The following is a 24,387-nucleotide window of genomic DNA, read 5'->3' on the forward strand; positions in this document are numbered from 1 at the left end:
AGTCAGTCAGTCAATACTTTTATTCTCTCAAATTCATGTACAACATGAAAACATTGAGGTGCATATTAAAGTCAATGAAATATAAAGGCTCAAATCAGATTTAACATTCTAAATATTTAACATAACTATTTAGATTTGATACTTATAAGAAGTTAAAGAGCATATTGTAACATTATAATTATTCTTGTCATAATACTATTTTAAAACAATATGAGAAGGTATAACGCTTTCCGGTCGTCGCGATATTCCTGTGGTGACTGAATTCCGATCCCACGGCCTTGGTTTTGGAGAGCGGTTTAAACATCCGCTCTAGCGACTTAATTCGCACCGCCTCTCTTGAAGTGTAGCTATGAAATTTAACAACTATGGTGCGGCTTTAGCTCCCAGTTGGTGCACGATCGACGGCCATGTTGTCTGTGTAAAGTTGTAAATGTAGATTAATCAGGTCTTTCACGAGCTCATTACAGTTTTCAGCATTAGCAGATGCTCACGTCAATAAACTGTCTGTATGTCTGTCTTGCTGTCTGTCTGTTCATCGAACAAGCTTTCATGTCCAAGAGTTCATCTTTTGATCTTTCTGTTTCTTGTTGTTACGATTACATTGATGTTTCATCACATTGTGTCTAAATGTTTAACTTGTTATAATGTCATAAATTAAATCTTTCGCGTGTCGTTTTCATCTCTGATGCATGATTTCGCAATGTCATTGACTCTTTTCTTTACTGCACCCATTCTGGTGTCAAATTCTGTTTATTTCAAATGTATGGTTCTAAGGGACTTTTCCATTTCGTGAATTTTGGAATTACAGATCCACTGGCGTTTGAGGATTGCATCCAAACGGTATATGTTGACCAAAATTCATAATGGGCAACGCTAATGACAACATTGCATTTATCAAATCATAAATCAATATATTTTTTCAACATGTTGATTAAAGTTGTTCGTGGTCTGCTGACACAATACAAACAATAACAAGACAATGTTTCAATTTATTTTATTACGCGATGATTTGCTATCCGAACATATCCGAAAATGTTGCGTTCTTCGGAAAATATTCATATATATTCATAACTGGTTATGATATGCGAATTTCAATTAGTAAGTGTTAACAAGAAACTTATTACGTCAACCAGTTATTATGTTACTTATTGTTTGTTTGTATCTTTATTTACATCTCATCATTGCACATAGCATATTAAGTGGAAATCGCAAACCATACCTAGATAACCTGTTAGCGCCTGAATATGGAATGCATTTTTAGCTAAGTGGTAACACGAATCGTTATTACGTTAACCGGTTAGTATGTTACTTATTAAGTGTAATTCGCAGATCATAACTAATTAACCTGTAGGTGTTGTACAGCTAAAAAAGGAAATAGTCGGCAGTTCTGGGCACTTTCAAGCCTGTTTTTAGTCTGATGATACGTATATTACCAAAACAGTAACGCACCCAAATATTCTCTAGGTAGTTAGATAATTATCCCGAAAATTAAGTGGCTAACACGAAACAATTCGCAAACGTTAACAGTTTATCTAACGGCAATTATATGCCATCATACTTGTCTTAGATGCCTTAATTTTAATTTACCAGTAGAAAATTAAGGTCACGTTTATGGTATTGGAAGAGAAAATAGATTGTGTTATAGACAAGAAATAGGCAACGAGTTTCATCATCTTTTTAATTGTAATCATTTTATAAATGAAATACGTAAATATGTTCATCATACTCTTTTTCTCTATCCAACCTTTTTTATTACTAGATTTTTAGAGTCAACAAGAGGCCCATGAGGGCCTATGCTCTACAGGCATGACTTTTATGGACATTTCCAATCCAGAGCATGTATGTATGGGTAATAGGCAACACACATTTATTTAAAGTTTTGTGTTTGGGTTAGCTGAAATTGTTGGGCGTTCAACATCTGAAGACAGAAATTTGTAAGCAGATTAGTTGCATGAACTATTCTACTATGTGACAAGTGAAGGCCATCCATTGACAAAATTAATATTTGTTTTCAAAACTGTACACTTGGTAAAACTTTCAATGCTGTAGCTTCAAAATTAAGAAAGTAGGTCAAACGGCCACAGTCAAGGTCGTCTGAGGATAATATTAAGACTTAGTTAATTGTTTGCACAATGTACAAATGGTTCAAATTTCATTGCTGTAGCTTCAAAAATAAAAAAAAGTAGGTCAAGAGGTCACAAACAAGGTCATACAAGTACAAAATAAATATTTTGTTTACAAAACAGTACACATGGTCCAAAATTTCATTGCTGTTGCTTCAAAAATAAGAAAGTAGGTCAAAAGGTCACAGTCAATGTCATCTGAGGACAACATTGATGCTCGTTTGCACAATTGTATACATGGTCCAAATTTCATTGATGTAGCTTTAAAAATGAAAAAAGTAGGCCAAAAGGGGTTGGGACAGCTTTGGCCGCCGGGGCATAATTTTAACTTTCTTGGTAGAGGGTCATCATATGATGCTTTACAACAAATATCAAAGGTATGAGCTTTGTGGTTTTATACGAGAAGATTTTGCAAGTTTTTTCTTCTATAAGTCTCTAGGAAAGTTTTGACCCCGGGGAAGGGCCAGTTTTGACCCCAGGAGCATAATTTGAACAATCTTGGTAGCGGACCACTAAATGATGCCTTATTCAAAATAGCAAGGGTCTTCCTAGCGGTTTCAGACAAAAGATTTTCAAACATTTCCCTAAATAAGTACACCAAACCTGGGAACCCAGGGGTGTTGCCAGTAATGACCACAGGGGCATAATTTGAACAAATATTCACAAGCCTGTTCAGATGGATGCACAAACGACAGACACTTCTGACCTTTTACCAATAGAGCCAAAATCAACCAACATCTTTAAACTGTAATTTTGAACTCTTTTTAACAAGGGCAAGGGAGAGTACAACATAAAAACAACTGCACAACCAAATAACAAGTTGTTCTCTTTAATCCTAGACATGCTATAACCTTGGCTAAAATAGATTTTTGTTTTTATACTTTCAAAGGACATACTCTAGTCGTGCATGGACAGATCTGGCTGGTTTTCGAAAGAAACCGAGTTCTGATGGATATCTAATTAACTACTGTACAATTTTCATTGAGATTCAATCAAAATAGTACAGTGTTCAAAAGCAATGGTTTACAGACGCACGGACGCACTGACGCAAGGACGCACATACGACGTACACATTGCCATCGCATAAGCTCTTCTGGCCTTTGGCAAAACTGCTACAAAGTCCCTTGCACGTACCAAACGATGATATGTACCTGTGCTTGTTGGAAAATACACTGTTTTCATATTCACTTTTAAATTAAACACCATAACACCTTAACATTGTACTCGTTTGAATGTTTACTGCATATAAATGTGGGTCTGTACTTGGAATTGGTCTTAATGTTTTCGATAATGACATGCATTAGCTTTAGGAAGAGTAAAGAAACTAATGAGGCTTTCTGTTGTGTTATATTTGGCATGTGCTCAAGGAATATATTTCTGGTTGATAAGTTAAAGAATAAATCCAATCACCCTTAGACATTTTGCATCTAAACGAGGTGATCATGGAGTGAAAGATCGCTATTTAAATTTGTGTACAGATAAGAAAATATAAGCCTTTATAAATGTGATTTTTTAATCAATAGCTTCTAGGCCACAAATTTCACAGTTAAAAAAGCGCCAAAATATTGCTAACACATTTTCTATCGGTACACAAATCATATGGGGTTGTTTTTTGTTTGGATCATTGAAGTCAAATATGCTTTTCGTTTGTTTGTATCTTAAAAGCCGAATGAATTAAACGTAAAAAATGCATTCAAATTAAAAACATGCATACTACATTGTTCGCCTTTAATGACAAATATCAATTAATGGTGCTCCAAGAACTGACACTAATTTCTCGAAAAAAGGTTAGGTCCCTTTAAACAGGATCAAATTAAGCTCACTTATTTGTTATAATGATGATATCATGACAGATGATCAGATCTAATCCGTTTAATTTATATCTTAATATTATAAATGATGCATATATACAGATTTGATATGACCCTGAAAGGATCAATTCATCGGTTTTAAGTTGACCTGTGTTCAAAGTGAAAGTAGACACAATCAGTTCAAAACGATAGTTTTTCTCAAATTATGGTTTGTCAATATTTAAGGGTAGCCTATAAGATTAAACAAAGAATGAAACACCAATAAATAACTTATATTAGGAAAACGTTCCAAAAGAGAACACCCGAAACACCACAATCAGATTAGTAAACAAAGACTTCATTCATAATTCAAAAACATAAGGCCTCGTCTAAACTTTCTAACGCTTCTACCTAGGTTATTGTCTCGCATATACTATTTCGCTAAATATAAAGCATAGAATCATTGCATATTGACTAGATTAAGACTATAGAAAACCCCTGTTTCTGTTTATTCTTTTGCAAAAAAGACAAAATAAAGTAAACAGAATGATGCCTCAAATTGGCTTGTTTTACAGATTTTAGGAAATCTAAAGACACTCCTAGCTCTGTTACAGACTGTACATGTTTTTACAACATTTAACAAAACATTCATATAAACGTGGTGTCATTCATATATACGTGGTATATTACAGATAAAATCATTCGATCTCAGTACGAGTATACTGTTCTTTCAAATTAAAATTCCCACAATATGTATCATCTATTTACCAGAACGCTTTATTACTGATTGATACATGAATGACAATAGCCTGGTTCCACATTGGCTATCATTACAACTTTGTCGTGGAAAATTGAAGAGCAATGTGTAAATTCACTTCGATTTCAACATCAAGTAAACATATTTAGAAAGATAGTCAGTGCAATTATTATCGAATCATAACACATGCTTTTATAAACCTGTCTTCGACCAGTAGATGATTAGCCTTTACATTAATGTGAACATTTCCTATGCAACAGAGAATGGAATATTATAGGCACTTGGCACGTAACGACCAAAGTCACATGTTTGAAAAAGAGTATGAGGTATGTAAGGTCACCATGTTTCTTGGTATATATGTTTATGTCTGTTTATGTTCTCTTTTTGTTTTAAATTAACAGTAATGACAGTTTACCTCGCCTGAACGCACGTATATCCAGCAACATTTGCAAAACATATTTGTGCAGCATCTTAATGAAACACAATTATTTAAAACTTTACATGTACAATTATCTAACTCGGTACGACAAAAGTCCGTATACTCATTTGTACACCAACGTTCATTGGTGTTGACATTTTTGTGTGGTCCAATGACAATCGAGGATTTTTCAAATTTTCTGGTCAGTACTATTTACGTAGACCGATTCTGACAAATGCACCAAAACGCCAAGCATAAGTCAGAGTGCAATTTCGACGATCGACAGAAGGCAGAGTGGGCTACCTCGGCCGTCAGCCGAGATACGTACGCCCGTTCCATTTTCTGAATATTGCTGAAATTGCCAAAATTGAATTTTAACATATTCTTTAATTCTTGCAGAGTTAAAACCCTTGGTTTACTGAAATGTATGCGACTTCCATATGTCATGTACGTTATTTGGAGTAAACTGTCGTGCATAGAGACCAGCATTATGTCATGCTAAGTTACCAGTGTTGTTTTGTTTTAATTGTTTGTTTGTCGCCAAAAATTACGATAACCCCGTTTAAAGGCACCGGGTTGAAAAAAACTTGGGCGTTGTTTTTTCGATTTCTTTTCTGGCATTAAGTATTACTAATACATTGAAAAGAATAATCAAAACAGCACTTAGACGATATGTATTTATTTGATCTACATACGAGCCGTTGCCTTTGGCTAGAACATTCTTACCACGACTATGTTGTATAAGTATATTGCTAAAATTCACAACATTGTTAACAATCGACAAAGAAAAAAATAAATTACAACCAACATTTACAGTTGATGAAATTGAAAGTACTAGGCTTAATCATTAAGAATTTCAACTTTCTCAGGTGTTTAAAGGTCTACCCACTGCCACCCGTCCGATACATAATCAATGTTGCCAATGTGTCAGCCAATGAGATTGTATTCTATGTCAGTAAGATGGCCTGAATTGAAATCCTAATGATAAAGAAGAGCTCGTTTGCTTCGTTCACTCCGCCCATTCTTAATCATTAAGATTTCAGTTAATGTCAGCTAACTATTACGTGACAGAAAGAGACAGTTTGATAATTGATAAACCCGCAGTATACCATTGAATGCCATATATATCATGATCAACGTGTTTAATGAATGGTATAATTATAATTGCTGCTTGAAAACATACCAAGATTATTATTTAAGGGTCCTTCTCTCGTGTCTGTCTTTGTTTGTGTGATGTTAAATTAAGTATATGTCTATTTGTGTTAGGTGTTAAAGGAGTTTCTGTATAGTGTTGTGTGGTGTAAAAAATAGGTATATGTCTATTGTCTGATATAAAAATGAAAAAGTCACCGACATAAAATTTGCAAGAGAGTTCTTATACAAATCAAGTTAACAAGTCAAGGTACTATTCAAATCTACACTATGACACTGAAGGCAAAACATTGACTCGACTGTTAAGTACATTGTAAACACATACAGAAATTTACTGTGCAGTTATATATTTATATTGTGTCCTGCTAAACATTAATCTAGAAAACCTTTTGTCTCCGATATCCACTATCCAGTACCTCAATCCATCCAAAAACAATTAATTTTGATATCTCAAAAACAAAAGATTTATGCAAACGTTTTTAGTAAGAAGTAAAATACTCATAAATATATTATTGACATGCCAGGGATTGCGTATGTAAATATAAGTTTACACAGTTTAACAGCCGCTCGTGTTTATGGCGGCGCAGGCCCCATTGCATCAAACAGGCTGCCCAAGTCATGCAGCTGACAGTCCGAAAATCCTACTTTTATTCGACATGCAAGGTACCGAGTCTGCTCTGAAACAAAAGTAGACAGATTGGTCATCATTGTAGAAAATGGTGTTCTGCAGCATCACGCTTTTGATTACATTGTTGAGATAACATGTTTTGTCTTTAAAAACATTTAAACAATGTGCAGACATCAAAGCCGAGACCAACAACATACTCGTTTCCCAGTCATATACAGGGACAAGCCCAGCAGAAAAGGTTTAACTTGTTTTGCTTAAAGGCGCAAGGACCAAACGTCAAAAGCCGCTCAACGTGATATATTCTGAAAATCACCTCCTACATAAACACACCTGATTCTGGTTGTTCTGTGCATGCACATGTGCAGGAGCACGGCGATGAAGCAATCGTCTCTTGTACCGTTTGTGTAGTGGTTGTCATGGTAAATCTGTCGCGAAGTTCTGAAGCGGTCGTCGGGAATAAACTGTCTCGAGGAGAGGCCGTATCAATAACTGTGTCAGTTGAAAGAATACTTGAACGCATAGGTGCTGTGTAAGTGAGAGTTGTGCCTGTCGTAGAAGGAAATACCGTGGATGCAGTCAGTGTTTGCTGGCCGGTTGTTGTCATGATGGCAGCTGCTGTCATGCTGGCAGTTTTTGTCATTGTGGAAGTTGTTGTCATGATTGCAGTTGTTGTCGATGTTGTATCTTGAGCTGCATCTTGAGCTGCGTTTGACGCAGACATTGTTGAGAACGTTGGTGTGCTAGTTTCTGTTTTGCCTGCGGCGACAGTTTTTGACGGAAAGACAACGTTAGAACTTCTGCAACTCGCCCGGAGGGGCCAATTGCATATTTTGTTCGAGGCATCAAAATGCAAGTTTCCGGGGCATTTAATTACGTCTGTACCAGCATTTCCACACCGGATAAATTTGCTGCAGTCCGGATGAGGATAATCACCGCTAGGAACGCCTTGACAGAAATCACAGTCTGAAGCAAAGTCAATTATTCATTGATACTCAAACAATATCATATCATAATGTTATAGCATAAAAGTGCATTTCATTCTGTATATTGGTGACCTACTTTTTGCACGGGGGACATGTCATGCATTTAAAAGGACTCGTTCGTGCTTTATAAGGTCACACACCGAAAAAAGCGATTCAATGAAATGTGAACAAAATGCATTTTACAGTGATAAAACAGTTTTCTCTTGATCAAACTAGAGCACTGCTGTTGATAATTATGTAAACATGTGATTGAGGTTGCTATGTTAGTAAAGCTATTTAAAATTGAATTAGAATAGGTTTCCATTTACTCAATATTGCCAGTTGCTGTTCAGTGTTCGTTCAGAAAATTTAGTAAGCAAATATAACAATTTCAGCAAAGTTTAAAACATATTATTGTCAACATAAAGTATATGATCTAGTCCATATAATGCTCTTTAATTTAGTTAAAAAGATGGCCTAAGTTGAAAAGAGGCCCTGATTGAATTTTACAAAGAAACAAATACATGTTCAAAATAAACGTTCACTTTTTTAATATTAAAGTAATAACTACACGCAATCGTTTACAAGGTTATGTTAAACATTGTATTTAAAACAGGTTTTAAAGGTTCAGTAGCTACGCTTTTATGACTGTTTCAATTATTGTAATAAAACAGTAACAAATTAGCTAAAAGTGTTACTTTAAGAATGAACATAATTATTTGGTCCAATTTTATCCATAAAAAATGTTTGTCACGCGAAATAAAAACAAGAACATAAGAATGATGTCTTATTTCAGATACAATAATGCGTACAATATATACATCAATATTATATTGTCTAATTTACACGACTGCCTGTTGTGCCGTTTATACGATGGTCGTTAAAATATAGTTGAGTTTTAAGACAAATTATGGTAGGTATATATAGCGGGTGGTTCTGAATTGGTATCTTTATAGTATTCTTTAAACAAGCAAAGTTTAGACCAATTGGCAACAAATTGGCAATAAAAAGAACGCGTACAAATAAATAGAAATTTGAAACAAAATAGAGTAAAAAAAATACACTTTTAGAGAGTGAGCTGTATTTTGTATATGTGAATATAGCCGAATGGCGGCCATCTTGAAAATTGTCCATAAAAGTCCATTGTGCCTGGTTCCGAGTCATATAGCCTCAGTGCTTTGATGCAACATTGAGTAATATTGATTTACGATTGCGTGATAGAATGTGCTTGTAACAAATAAAGCAATTATAGACATAAACCTTATTTTGCACGATTGAAATGGTTGCGGTTAACCGACTGGGGCTTAATAAACACCCGTATTTCTATAAAGTATATATATGTACTGTCTTGTGTGTGGAGTTTTTTGCTGTTATTCCATATTTATGGTTTGTGATTGTTTGTGTCTGTGTTCTATGTATTTGGCGTTGACCCTGTGCCATTAAACGGGGGTTATTTTTAAACTGTTGACTACTGGGCTTGATTCAATAGTTTTTCATATAATAATTAAGAATGGAATTAGTTATAATTATATAGACTGTCTTTTAAACTCAAAGAAGATAATATATTATTTTACTTGATCGAGACATTCACAGTTAGTTTGATCTATAAGTACAAAATTTTCTTTAATTGAACGATGTTAAGACAGAGAAATCGCACAGACAATGTGAAAATAATTTTCACTTACCAATGCTACCAATGTGTAGTCCAAAAAGTAAAATCAAAACTTTGATAGCCATCTTCAGATATAAATGGCAGTTCGGTAGCTCTTCAATGGAATCGTTCATCGTATTTTATGTTCACAATAAGGCAGTGTTCCTTAACACTTTGGTAGTATTGTAATAACACCTTTAGGGTGACATACTTATGTTTGTTATCATAGAAGAAAATCTATTTTCCCTATTAACCATATGAAGATGAAGGTGAACGTTTCCTTAATAACATTGAAGAAAAATGCCGGAAACAATATATTAAAAAGCTGTAGATCATTTGTTGTTGTAACTTCTTTCACTGAAGTGTTTGCATAATTCGACATATCATCTTCTGCATGCTAATACTTGGGAAAGATTTTGTCGATCAAATTCTTAACACGTATATGGTTATCAGCTTTTGTTATGTATGTCTAAATTTACAAATTAAAAATGAGTAAATAAAACAATATGCTGCTATAAGCGACCAGAAAAAGAAAACGTAAAGAGGTTTGTAAAAGTTGACCTACCAAATACATTTTGGCATTTTAATGCGAAAACTGATGGCATTACAAAAACAAATAAGTGTATAGTTTTACGTACAAAATATTTCGAAGATACATGTGCATGTGTATAAAATAAAACAATGTCACATATTTATGATAATCGTTCGACTCACTGAACTACCTGTCTCCTGAGAGTTCGACACAGTGAACTACCTGACTCCCGACCGTTGTAATGCGGTAACTCTCAACATTCATAAATACAAATGTGTTACTGCGTATGCTATTTGTCTTTATTGTTTTGTGATTTTGTAAATTACTTGTTAAGTGTATTTTAGTCTTTGAACTTTGTGCCCCTAAGCCGGGTTATCGTTATTTCTTTGGAAAACGGGCTTGTCCCTGGAGACTCTGAAGTCGATAAACGTATCATGATATTAACAATGATAATGGAAACAAATAAAACAAAATTATATGACAATGCTTTATTTTGTTGCTAGATTAATGCCTTTTATTCCTCATAAAATTATTGAAATAATTCAAGAAGTCTGCCCTTGCCAGAATGACTGGCAATTCGATATGCATGGTAAAAGAAATGAAAAACAAATCATATAAAATATGACGTCAATCCTTTAATAATACCAGATCCAGCCGTGTTAATACACGAAACTAGGTGCAAACTCACTTTTAATAAAGCTACATGTTTAAACTCTCCACATTGAAAGAAAAATGTTATAAATAATCGGGGAACGCAAAACGCAAATAACGCACGATTGCAATTATTAAATTAATAATTATACTGCACCGTCAAATACCAAGCCTCGCTGTGTTGTATGAATTCAGGAAAAATAGTGCAGTATATATATATATATATATATATATATATATACTTAAAGTTCTTTAACAATACCTCTTTATATTTATAATATGTTCAGTGCAATGCTCATTTTGTATGACATGAGTTATTATAATGAACTAAACTTGAAACCTGACGGCGATTATTTTGAAGCGTAAATACGAAGTAATCTGACTGCAAGGTTGGCGATGAACGATAAACAAACAAACTGCTTCTCAAATCAATAAACAGTTTTCAATAGTTTTCAACCCTTTTCGTCCTGGAAAAGCGGGAAAAGACATAAATGTTTCAGCTCGCTTATAAACGGTAAACATTCGGGTTGCTTACATGTCCACATGCCAGGTTTCGTCTAGGAACGGATTCCCCAACAACCTTTTTTGGTTAGCTGATTATACCGTCAGTTGAATAATAACACTTAAGCGGGAAAACATCCAATATATTATATGTATGAGGTTACAAAACACAAAACTAATACAGAAATAATACAAGGGAAAGCCCAGAAACCAACAACTCAAATACAAACCCAGTTTAGAGGCAAACTTTAACGATGTAACAGACAGTGACCGAGATATACAAGCGTACAAACATTTCACCAATACCATACACGCACCAAAATATCATTATCAATAAATGATGGGATTACCCCCTTTAAAACGGTCCATAAAACAGTAGGGGTTTAAACTACTTTATGAGTACACAACCTCAATCTTGTCCCAAATATATTTATACTTGCAAAATAATAAATATGATACCATTCAAAGACTGAAAAGTCAAAGTGACCATATATTTAGACTAAACTTTTTCCTAAATGTCAAAAACTCATACTTTATGTTCATAGTTCACCAAATACTTACGCATGCTGTTATTATTTCTTTTGGCCTTTCTTGTCAGTAAAATCAGTCAGAAATAGCAATTGTTGTGACAAAAAAGTAGAGTTTTATTTAATTATGTACTGTAAACATTCATTATTCAACATTATAAGTCCTTATACAGTCCTTTTACTTGATAAAGCTGCGACGAGAACGCTATGGTTCCCCGTCATCATACTCCAACAACAAAGCCAGTGCTTCGTCCATCAGCGTTTCAATGTTATGAAGTTTACATTCTTGGAGGGCGCCACCCGTAGATACGCATACCAAGAACTGCACTGTCCCTATGAACAATATTAAGTATGTGCATTAAAGTTGTGATCTGTTTGACTTCAAAACATATTTGATTTAAAAAGTACAAACTTGATAAAACAAACACATGCATGTATTTATAAAAAAAACACACAAATCTTTAGCATAGTAAAATGAATTGGTTTAAGGTATAGCATTAGACCAGATTATCAGCTTAATTATTCATCTTCGGCGAAAATGATTTCATGTCGAGGAAAAGGTGACCTTTTCTTTCTTGTTAGATATCGAGTCTCACAAGTAGGCAATCACAGCTACTGTTCAATATTTCTTGCAAATTATCAAATTGAATTGTATGCCTTGATTTTTTTGCTGTGTACGCTCATCACTCGGTTAAATTTCTCATTGTCGTTTTTGTAACCGAGTTAGGCTGATTGTCGAAGCAATGACAGGATGAATATCGGTAAGCATGTAAATAAAATGTTTCTAACCTGGTTCAAAGCAGCCAGTTGAACCTGGTTTGAAGCAGCCAGTTGAGCTTGAAGGCATTGGTCCTGACTGGGGTGATGAGGGCTGGATATTTCTCGAGGAAGATGGTGAAGAAGCAGAGGAGGTTCGCATTGCAATCGATCGTGTTGGCAATACTGGGGTCGAGGAACGGATGCTTGGTGGTAATTCGATTATTGAAGACGAAAGATTTGGCGTTGGTCTTTCAGATGAAGATGTTTCTCTTGTTCTTGTTGATGTCGATTTTGTCGGCGTCTCTCTTGTGGGCGAAATCCGAGCTATTGAGGGTACCAAACGTCTGGATGATGTGTGCGTTGGACTGATGTTTCTGAATGATGTTGAAGAAATAGCTTTTGTTGACGTTGGCCGGGTAGTTAAGCTGGATCTGAATGAACAACCGGCATCTTTCGGCCAATTGCATTGTTTTTTTACTACGTCATAGTGTAGATTACCGGGACACTGGGTGATAACCTCGCCATCTGGACCACATTGGATGAACTTGTTGCAGTCCATATGAGGATAGTTTCCAAACGATTTGTCACTACAAAAGCCGTCAGCCCATCCTGATATAAAATATATATAGATACCATGTTACGTCCGATTATCAAGAATAAAATGGAAACTAGGGAACAAGCTAAGCGAAATAAATTCCTTTTTAAAAACATGTTATAATCATGCAAGTGCCATAGAACTTTTGTCCGAACTATTAATTACGCTGAGATATAAAGATATTTAAAAGAATTTACGAAAGATATATTATGTAGTTCACATATTTACCTTTAACAATAGTTACCAGCTCTAAACAAATAATGATAAATTATATTTTCATTTATAATAATGCGTTTTTCAGGGTTCAAGTTCAATGGTAAATGGCCCAAGTGTTTGTATTTCTTCGAACACAATGCATTATGTGATAGCAAAAAAACACATTGTGGATAAATCGAAACATATATGCCTGTCACAATTGCAGAATTGACCCTAATTTACATGACGATGTCTGTAATTATCGAAACAGCGATTCTTATGCTAAATATTTATAATATGCCCATTTCTATATATTTGTGTCGTCTGTAAGACAGATAATATGCATATGTAAGCATAGAACTTTTCAAAATGTTCTCATTGCTTCTAATGGTAAAAAGAAGTCATCTTTAAACTGGCTTACGAAAATCTGGCAAAATTTACATGGATTATAGCTTTATTGCAAGAACAGCAGTTTCGGTACGTCTGTGTCATTTAGATAGTGCCTCAGATGCATACATGTATACTACTGTTTGTATTATTTGCATAATAAGATGTACAATATACATATAAATGCATGGTGTCGGAAGGTATTTTGCATTGGGGATGTGGGGGTGATTTAAACGTATTTTAACGCATTTACAGAATTCACATCACTTGTATGAAACGGCATTTTTATACGTAAATATATTTATGCCTCATCATAGTGCAGCCACGAATCACTGAGTATTGAATGACCTTAACACATGGTTCTTTTATCCGAAAGAGTGCGATGTTGAGTTGGCTGCTTCTGCTGAAACTTATTTTTGACTAAACAACTTGTTCTTTCGATATTTTAACCAATGTAATAAAATCTTAATTTAAAAGTCGTCTGCGGTTTGCACGCGCAGTCGTTGTTATACTTTACTCCACTATTCTTTGATGACAGCTGATTGCTTCAGTATCGCTAAACGTGTCGTTCATTTCCCAATCGCAAAACAAGTCAAGTCAACATTTTTAATCTCATATGCATGCACAGCTTGAACAAAATGAGGTAATTGATAAAAACAATACAATTCAGAGGCTCAAATTGAGAATTCAAAGACATAACATACATTCAAGTTTATCAAAACCTTAAACACCAGATATACCCGTTTAACAAATGAATAAATATTGAACATAGATCATTGGATTTAAACAGTGATATTGTTTACGTTTATAAAATAGGAGAGTCACAACTCTTTCTTTATAAATGCAAAATGATACAAATAAATAAGAATAATATTGTTTCAACGAATTTGTTTAAGAATAACAGACCATTTTACACATATTCAAAAATTCATTTTTAATAGGTGTGCTTACACGCTGTTCAAGTATACATATATACCTGATATTTTTTGAAATATGTTTTTTAATGTTGCTTACATTCGTTATCGAAAATATTACACTCGAATAAAAAATGGCATTCATCCCCTAGTTTGTAACAGGGTTGCCATTTCCTTTCATTGACTGTTATTCTATTCCAATTACCCGTTTTTATTGGTAGTCTGTTGTTTCTTGTTTTAAACCAGATAAGTGGATATACTAATGAGTTTGGTGTTGAATGAAGATACTTCTCATAGCCAAATGACGTTTTGAATATGTTATGAAATTGACTGTTATGCTAGTATTTTCTATAGGGAGTACCACAATGTTAAGAGTAATCTTTTAGCATGCGCTTTACCGCAAGTTTAAGCCGTTTAGGATTTACATCTTGTTTATATCCCAGATTCTTATAAATCCACACTTTATATTGTATATTGAGTTTTTATTATGTCAGGAGGTAAAGATTGAACTGTTTTTTGAATGCATTTATATATCAGCGATTATAGTTTATTAATATTATAATTATTCATACTATTATTCATATTATAATAATAATAGTCACTGGTGTTGTTCCAGTTTCGCCGTAAACTATATAATTTGGAGTTGAAATTTTTAATTTGAGAATTTAATTTAGAAAACTCAGCTGAACTCTTCAAGTTTATGACATCACAATTCCCGTTACCCCAAATTCCTGTGCCGTAAAGTAAAATTGGTTTAACTATTCCTTCGAATTAGTCTATTTGGAGATCGATAGGTAGATTAAGTCTTTTGATAAAAACATGAATATGACATATTAAGTCATTTCTTTCACGTTTTAAGCTTTTATTTCATAAATGCGTAGGCCCACTATTCATGGGTTACAAGACATATATCAATTCAAGTTCACATCACGTTATCCAACAAAAAAACATCTATTAAGAAAAGAATGAAGCAAACAGAGAACAACGAACCACCGATTTTAGACTGGGTGAACAAATGTACGTGAATTAAAAATAAACGTGAGTTATTTTGAGAAATGCATGTGAATCAACATCAGGGCACACGAGCTATTTCTAGTTTTATTGGACACCTACTGGACATGAAAGGGACAGTTGGCAATTCCAATATACACATGAAAACGAGCACCCATGTATTTTGTTGGAGATTGTCTATATCTCAAGAATATAGATTTGGCCGAGGATGGACCCGATACACATTGAGAAGAGCCCTTCTAGAATTTGTTTGACACATATATAAACTTTGATAAACATTGAGAAAATCCAATCTCAATCATTAACACTATTTCTGTGTTTGTTTACATATGGTGGTCTTCAGAGGATAAACAGGTGTGATATATTGGTTATAGGGTGAGCAGGAGAAGAGTCATTCCTAGATTTGTTTGACACTGGGTTGACGTTAGAAGAGGCAGCTGTTGATTGTTACATGCCTGACACAAGCAGAGCTACTTGGTATATATGGACATCAATCTTATTTTGCACGATTGAAATGGTTGCGGTTAACCGACTGGGGCTTAATAAACACCCGTATTTCTATAAAGTATATATATGTACTGTCTTGTGTGTGGAGTTTTTTGCTGTTATTCCATATTTATGGTTTGTGATTGTTTGTGTCTGTGTTCTATGTCTTTGGCGTTGACCCTGTGCCATTAAACGGGGGTTATTTTTAAACTGTTGACTATTGTGCTTGATTCAATAGTTTTTCATATAATAATTAAGAATGGAATAATTTATAACATTGTCTTTAAAACTCAGAAACAATGTTAAAGAAGATAATATATCATTTTACTTGATCGATAGATTTACAATAAGTCTGATCAATAAGTACAAACTTAAAATATGCTTTAATTTGACGATTGTAGACCGAGAAATTGCCCAGAAAATGTTGAAATAATTTGCACTTACCAATGCTACCAATTTGAAGTCCAAAAAGTAAAATCAAAACTTTGATAGCCATCTTCAGATACAAATGGCAGTTCGGTAGCTCTTCAGTAGAATCGTTTATCGTATTTTATGTTTACAATAAGGCAGTGTTCCTTAACACTTTGGTAGCATTGTTAATATAACTCCTTTAGGGTGATTTAATTATGTTTGTTATCATAGAACAAAATCTATTTTCCTTACAAACCATATGAAGATGAAAGTGAACATATCCCTAACAATGCCGGAAGCAATAGATTAAAACAGCTGTTGATCAGATGATGTTTTTACTTCTTCATTCAATTGTTAGCATAATTCGGCATATCATCTTCAGCATGCTAATACTTAAGAAGTATGTTGTCGATCAAATTTTTGACACGTATATTGTTAACAGCTTTTTGTATCGATGTCTTAATTTACAAACTATAAATGAGTAAATAAAACAATATGTTGCTATAAGCGATCAGAAAAAAACAACGAAAAGAGTTTTGTAAAAGTTGACCTACCAGATACATGTTGGCATTTTAATGCGAAAACTGATAGCATTACAAAAACAAATCAGTATCAGTTTAACTCACGAAGTATTTGGAAGATACATGACTATTTTGTGTGTGTATATAAATAAAACAATGTCACATATTTATGATAATCGTTCGACACAGTACCTGTCTGCAGACCGTTAGACACAGTACACTGCATGTCTCCTGAGAGTTCGACACAGTGAACAACCTGTCTCCCGACCGTTAGACACGTTAATTTACAATACCTCTTTATATGTATAATATGTTCATTGCAATGTTCATTTTGTATGACATGAGTTATTATAATGAATTAAACTTGAAACTTGAGTATCTGACGGTGATTATTTTGAAGCACAAATACGAAGTAACCTGACTGCAAGCTTGCTGATAAACGATAAAAAAAAACTGCTTCCCAAATAAAAATACAGTTTTCAATAGTTTTTAACTAGAATCTTCTTGGAAAAGCGGAAACAGACTAAATTGCGTTTAAGCCTGCTCGCTTATAAACAGTAATCAGTCGGATTTCTTATACGTCCACACGCCAGGTTTCGTCTAGGAACGGAGACTCAACAACCCTTTTGGTTAGCTGACTATATCATCAATTCAATAATAGCACTTCAGTGGGAACACATCACATATATTACATGTATGTGGTTAAAAAAAGTTAGTTTAAAAAAAGAAGTTTATAAATAATACAAGGGGAAGCCTAGAAATCAACAACTCAAATATAAACACTGTAGTTTAGAGGCAAACTTAAAGGGTCCAGACAGTAACCGAGATACACAAGCGTACAGACATTACACAAATACCACACACGCATCAAAATATCTGTATCAATAAATGACGGGATTACCACCTTCAAAACGGTCAATAAAAACACTGGGGAATTAAAATAGATTATGAGTACACAACCTCACACTTGTCCCAACTTTATTTATACTTACAATATAATAAATATGATACCATTCAAAGACTGAAAAGCCACAGTGACCATATATATATAGACTAAACTTGTTTCCTAAATGTCAAAAATTCCCACAACAAACTTTATGTTCACTGTTTACCAAATACATATGTTAAATGTTGTTATTTCTTTTGTCCTTTCTTGTTAGTAAAATAAATCAGAAATAACAATCGTTGTGACAAAAAGTAGAGTTTTATTTAAGTATGTACTGTACAAATCCATTTTCCACTAGTTTAATTCCTCATACAGTCCTTATACTTCATAAAGCTGCGACGAGAACGCTATGGTTCCCCATCATCATACTCCAACAACAAAGCCAGTGCTTCGTCCATCAGCGTTTCAATGCTATGAAGTTCACATTCCTGGAGGGCGCCACCCGTAGATACGCATAACAAGAACTGCACTGTCCCTATGAACAATAATAATTTTGTGCATTTAAGTTGTGACTTGTTTGACGTTAAAACATATTTGATTTAAAAGGTACAAACTTAATAAAACAATTAAATGTATGTATTTTGTAAAAAGAAATCTATAAAGTTTAGTAAAATGAATTGGTTTATGGTATAGCTATTAGACCAGATTATCAGCTTAATTATTCGTCTTCAGCGAAAATGAATTCCTGTCGAGGAAAGGGTAACATTTTTTTCTTGTTAGATATCAAGTCTCACAAGCAGGCAATCGCAGCTACTTTTCAGTATTTCTTTAAAACTTGTCAAATTTAATTGTATGTCATTATCGTTTTTGCTGTGTACGATCATCACTCGTTTCTTTGATGTCGTTTTTGAAATCAAGTAATGCTGGCAATCGAAGCAATAGCATAATGAATACCGGTAAGCATGTAAACAACATTTTTCTAACCTGGTTCAAAGCAGCCAGTTGAACTTGAAGGCATTGATCCTGACTGGGATGATGAAGGCTGGATATTTCTCGAGGAAGATGGTGAAGAAGCAGAGGAGGTTCGCATTGCAGCCGATCGTGTTGGCAATACTGGGGTCGAGGAACGGATGCTTGGTGGTAATTCGATTATTGAAGAAGAAAGATTTGGCGTTGGTCTTTCAGATGAAGATTTTTCTCTTGTTCTTGTTGATGTCGATTTTGTCGGCGTCCCTCTTGTGGACGAAATCTGAGCTATTGAGGGTACCAAACGTCTGGATGATGTGTGCGTTGGACTGATGTTTCTGAATGATGTTGAAGAAATAGCTTTTATTGACGTTGGCCGGGTAGTTAAGCTGGATCTGAATGAACAACCGGCAATTTTCGGCCAATTGCATTTATCGTTTACTACGTCGTAGTGTAGATTACCGGGACACTGGATAATAACCTCGCCATCTGGACCACATTGGATGAACTTGTTGCAGTCCATATGAGGATAGTTTCCAAACGATTTGTCACTACAAAAGCCGTCAGCCCATCCTGATATAAAATATATATAGATACCATGTTACGCCCGATTATCAAGAATAAAATGGAAACTAGGGAACAAGCTAAGCGAAAAGAATACCGTAAAGTTGTATAGAAAACGTGTATTGTTAAGTACATTTACAGCCAATGTTATGATCACTTCTTTTTCAAAACATGTAATATTCATGCAAGTGCCATGGAACTTTTGTCCAAACTATTAATTACGCCCGTAAAATTGTATAGAGAATTGTTTTGTGTGAATTGTTTAGTACATTTACAGCCAATGTTGAGTTTTTTTTGAAAACATGTTATTATCATGCAACTAAAGTTTCCATCATGTCATGGAACTTGTGTCTTAACTATTAATTACTCTGAGATATAAACACATTTATAGTATATACAAAACATATGTTATGTAGTTCACATATTTACCTTTAACAATAGTTACCAACTCCAAACAAATAATGATCAATTCTGTTTTCATTTTTAATGATATGTTTGTCAGAGTGCAAGTTCCAATGATAAATGATCCAAGCGTTTGTATTTCTTCGAACAAAATGCATTATATGAAAAACAAAAACCATTGATGATAAATCTAAACATATATGCCGGCCACAATGACAGAATTGACCTTAATTTACATGACGATGTCTTTAAGTATCGAAACAGCAATTCATATGCTAAAAAATTATAATATGCGCATTTCCACATAGTTTTTGTTGTCTGTAATACAGATTTTATGCATATTGAAGCATAGAACTCACCACTATGTACTCATTGTCTATGTTACGTTACGACAATCTGGCAAAATTTACATTGATTATAGCTTTATTGCATAAACTGCAGTTTCGGTGCGTCTGTGCCATTAAGATAGTGTTCTAGATCTGTGCATACATGTATAATACTGTTTGTATTATTTGCATTATAAGATGAACAATATACATAAAAAATACTTATAAATGCATGCGGTCGGAAGGTAATTTGCATTGGTGATGATGGGCTGATTTAAACGCATTTTAACGCACTTTCGGGATTCACATCAATTCTTTGAAACAGTATTTTTATACGTTAGTATATTTATATCTCACCATAGTGCAGCCACTAATGTAATTTGAACCAGTGGGCATTGAATGACCTTAACGCAGGGTTCTTTTTTCCAAAAGAGTACGATGTTGAATTTGCTCTGACATGTGTGTTAAGAGAAATATGAAGAAGATATGATTCATAACTGCTTCAGCTGCATCTTATTTTTGACTAAACAACTTAATCTTTTGATCTTTTAACAAATGTGATAAAATCTTATTTAGTCGTCTGCAGTTTGCACGTACAGTCGTTGTTATACTTAACTCCACTATTCTTTGATGACAGCTGATTGCTTCAGTATCGCTAAACGTGTCGTTAATTTCCCAATAGCAAGACAAGTCAAGTCAATACATTTATTCACTCATATGCATGCACAACATGCTATAAAGTATACATATATATCTGATATCTTTTAAAATATGGTTTTATATGCTGCTTACATTCGTTATCAAAAATAATACACTCGAATAAAAATGGAATTCATTCCCAAGTTTCTTACAGGTTTGGCATTTCCTTTCATTGACTGGTATTCTATTCCCATTACCCGTTTCTATTGGTAGTTTGTTTTCTTGTTCTTAACTTGATAAGTGGACATAATAATGAGATTGGTGTTGAATGAAGATACTTCTCATAGCCAAATGACGTTTTGAAGATTTTATAAAATTGACTGTTGCTATTATTTTCAATAAGGGAGTATCACAGTGGTTAAGAATAATTTTTGAGCTTGCACTTTACCGCAAGTTTAAGCCGTTAAGGATTTACATCTTGTTCATAATCCCAAATTCTTATAAATCCACACTTTATATTGTATATCGAATTCTTATTAGGAGGTAAAATTTGAACTGTTTTGTAAATGCATTTATATATCAGCGATGATAGTATTATTATTATTATTATTATTATTATTATTATTATTATTGTCTTCGTCGTCGTCGTCATCGTTACCATCATCATCATCATCATCATCAGCAGCAGCAGCAGCAGCAGCAGCAGCAGCAGAAGCAGAAGCAGTTGTAGTAGTAGAAGTAGTAATACCATATTATTAAACAATTACTATGGGATCATATTCTCTTCTATATTTAGCGTCACTGGTGTTGTTCCAGTTTGGCCGTAAACTAAATAATTTGGAGTTGAACTTTTTAATTTGAGAATATTCTTTAAAAAAATTCAGCTGAACTCTAAGTTTATGAAATCATAATTCCCGTTACCCCAAATTTCTGTGCCGTAAATGAAAATTGGTTTTACTATTCCTTCGGATTAGTCTATTTGGAGATCGATAGGTAGATTGAATCTTTTACTTAGAATTTCTGAGGAGACTAGAAGTTGCTCTAGTTGCTAGTCCATCTAAATGGCCGTCAACGAGTCTTTTGATGTCCACCATCCCAGCAAAAAATAGCGAACGGTCCTTACGCAGAGAATCCTCACGGCCACAATTTTGAAATTATTTCCGTTATAAATTCAAATTTCCAGGAAATTAGTATTGCCTACTATTAAACACATATCTATTTATGTCATTATGCCCAAAAAACATGTTCAGGTATCATAAGACACTTACATGTGTCGATTGTTTATCAAGTACCCCTATATCTGTAAATCCGGGACAAATCTGACAGGTTGTGAACATTATAAACGGTATTCGTGACCCAGAATATATTAATGTGAAAATAACGACTCTAATGACAAATTCAATCCAGTTTAGATTACTGTCGGGTATATATTAAACAATTTTGTCATTATTTTTCAAAATCGATGCATAATCTTACTATATATTCTTTCAACCAGTGTTAAATGGTAGAGAGTTGTAGCGTTACTGTACAGGGATACATAAGAAATGTCAAAGTAATAAAAAAAATGTATCCCTGATCGCTCATTATTGTAGCTACTCTATTTGCCAGCGATGTAACATCTATTTATTTTTTTTATATAAAAAGAACCTGTTCAACTAAACTGCACACTTAGATATTTATGTTCATTCACTATATCAAGCGGTTGATTTATATTTAGTGAAAAAAATAATTTGGTTGTCGGCCTTTTGAAAATATTAATTTTTTTGAAGTTTCCAGTCAGCGCAGTATAATATACATGAATTGTATTTTTCTTTCTTTTTAGATATTCATTTATTTTCATGTTTTACATAATTCTTCTCGACACTGTTACGGACCTATGGTTTATAGGTCTCTGCCACAATGAACATTTTGTATGGGAACATTATAAAATTTTGTACTCTAATTCGGTACGGATGGTAGACGGGAGTTAGAACAAGGAAGTTTTGCATCGTTGTTTCTTACTGTCACCAAAACCGGGACAAGAACAATAATCCTTATTCCAGGTGAAAATAAGAATCGTTTTGGACATGAGACTTGATGCACAAATGTCCAATTTATGTAAGTTATTATATTTGCTGCATCGTCCAATTTTGGCTCATTCAACATGAATACTACAAATGAAATAATAATAATTAATCCTAAAGGCTAAAAAATGAATTGTTCTAGGTATGATATTTATTTATTTCTACCAAACTTATGTAGACAGGTCAACTCCACCCACAGCAGTCCGTTTTGTTTGGTCACTTGTGCTGTCCATGTAATTGTCATTCGATCAGTCCATTTAATCTTCATGTATGTACAATGTTCTGTATGGGTTGATATCTTAAACAGGTTTTATATATTTAATTTCATTGGTCGATATTTATATCATGGCGGCATCTTCGTTTTGGCTTATGTTACGCTTTACGGTTTATTACAAAACTGTTCAAATGTAATTTCAATTTAATATATCGCATCATATCCTGGTGAGTTGTTTTAGAAGTTTGTATTAAAATAATATCTAAATAATTAAACACATTTGTATTTCTATTGTGTTTCATTACACGGGTGTGGTTATTGTATTGTACCCTGTCAAAAATGCCTTTTCTTTTATGAAATTTTAGCGCGTTAAAGTTTAAAATTGTGAAAAATTAACAAAACATTAAAATCTTAATTCTTAAATATAATAGTGTTATACTCAAACATACAGCCTGATTTAGTGTCTGTATTAACATTAGAAGGATAAAAGACAACAAAGAAACTTTGATAGTTGCATATTTATGAAATGCAAAGTGCTACAGATAACAGTTTTGTAGATTCTTGATTTACAACTTCCTATTCCTGTATCTTTTGAAACTGTCAACAAGACGTTCTAAGGTTTTGTCATCTAGATCATGTTGAAGTTACACGCATGATATGAGGTACACGAAAGTGAACTGATGACAGATTGAGAATCACCACGGTCATTTGTAAATGTCATCTGTTAAAAGGCGGAAAATATTGTTGGTGTACCGGCAGCGTGGATCTTTTTTAATTTTTCTGATAATACTTGCCATTTCTTGACATTTTGCCGATAAATATCAATTTGTTTACAAATTTTGCTCTGTCCTTTTGCTCCGCGTGACCGAGCGCTTTACTTACTTGATCGGGTATCGATAAAAGCCGTCATACGGTATTCTATATATATATGCGAATTCGCAATCGCCGATCGGTAAATATTTTGACTAAAATCTTCAAGGTTTTACACAACTTTTACGAGTTTGTACGCTGATTTAATAGAAAAACACTTTGTTCACAAGTAGCTTTTGGGAATTGTGAATTCTTTTTCATATTTTTGTGAATTTTTAGCGTTTTTTGGCGATTGTAAATAGGCCGATATCCGGCGTCAAATTGTTAGTAAAAAATCACTGCCTGTATTATGTCTTTTTAACATATGTCTTTAGTTGTATTTAAATATATTATGTTTATTGTTTTCTATAATATATGTTATGTTTATAGGTTTCAATTACCACGATAGATAAAGAACCAGAACCCCGAGAAGTGTCGTTGCTAAACTCAGACCTTCTACAATAACCCCTACAGCACAGGCTGACCATATACCCCACGTCATACCTT

General features: G+C 33.9%; 1 protein-coding gene across 3 annotated transcripts in view; it reads left to right on the top strand.

Annotated features, from left to right (window-relative positions):
- The first annotated feature begins 22,733 nt into the window (after window positions 1–22,733).
- The window catches only part of LOC128228428 (tyrosine-protein kinase JAK2-like), a 44,895-nt gene continuing 43,241 nt past the window's right edge, over window positions 22,734–24,387 (top strand). For all 3 annotated transcript variants that reach the window (XM_052939733.1, XM_052939732.1, XM_052939734.1), the window contains exon 1: window positions 22,734–22,851. The gene's annotated coding sequence lies outside the window, so the exon portion shown is untranslated. The remainder of the gene's footprint in view (window positions 22,852–24,387) is intronic.

This window comes from Mya arenaria, chromosome 3 (assembly GCF_026914265.1).
Source record: "Mya arenaria isolate MELC-2E11 chromosome 3, ASM2691426v1".
Classification (NCBI taxonomy): Eukaryota; Metazoa; Mollusca; class Bivalvia; order Myida; family Myidae; genus Mya; species Mya arenaria.